The 889-nt window shown below is 37.3% G+C and overlaps 1 pseudogene; it reads right to left on the bottom strand.

The window, feature by feature from the left end:
- Positions 1–265: 265 nt before the first annotated feature.
- LOC115068768 overlaps positions 266–889 on the bottom strand; it is a 1885-nt pseudogene continuing 1261 nt past the window's right edge.

Below are 889 nucleotides of genomic sequence, written 5' to 3'. Positions count from 1 at the left end.
AACATTGCTTAGTTTGACATTGGCTAACACGTTTTTCTAAACAGTTCCCATGGATTACACAATACACCACAAGATGTATCTCAGCAGTAGCTCCAGTATATGAACCTCACAATTTTGTCATGAAAATCTATAAGTTTCAGTTATCCAAATGCTAATATTTATATCACTTATGTATCAACTATGCTTTTTTTTCATGCCTTTTTGTTTCCTTTCCTCACTGGGATTTTGCTGTATTTTTGCTAAGCCCCTCAAAGGCAAACACTGGTCAGCCTCCTGTTCCCAACGTACCCTGATAGTGTTTTTTGTCTACTTGAGTGTCATCATCCCCATGGTCCTCTAGGTCAGTACCAAACCTTAAGTCATCATCTCTGTCTTCCTTTATTTTGCAACATTTTCTAGGGTTGGAATGCTGATTGTCTTCAATGTTTTCATTGTTTCTGATTCTTTATTAAACAATAACAATGTGTTCTTTTTTCCACGTTTTGCACAAATTTCAAGTTGACAGGTATATGGGCTGCACATTACATGGTAGGAGTCCACTGTCTTTTGTAAACATTTTATGTATTTTGGGGGTTTTGTCAATTGTTTTTATTTGCTCTATTTTACATGGAATTCAAGAACTTCTTTGCGGTGTAGACATACTCCCATCGTGAAGTTTTGCATTAATTTTCTTGGTCTGAACACTCTTACCATATTGGTCATTTTTGAAGGTGAACATATTCTGCTGCTTCTGAGACTTGGAAAGCAAGTTCTCACTTGTGATTTTTTTTACTGGAGGTAAGGAATGGATCCAGGCAGACTAGACAAGAGCTGTCTGGTGGACCAAAAGGCATAGTCTCAAAATAGAAAGATTGGGACCACATAGAGCAGTGCAAAGGAACCTAATCCT

This window comes from Nannospalax galili, unplaced genomic scaffold (genome assembly GCF_000622305.1).
Source record: "Nannospalax galili isolate Female #2095 unplaced genomic scaffold, S.galili_v1.0 scaffold87, whole genome shotgun sequence".
NCBI classification, from domain to species: domain Eukaryota; kingdom Metazoa; phylum Chordata; class Mammalia; order Rodentia; family Spalacidae; genus Nannospalax; species Nannospalax galili.
Note: the sequence above shows the minus strand (reverse complement) of the source record. Positions and strands in the feature narration are given on the sequence as shown.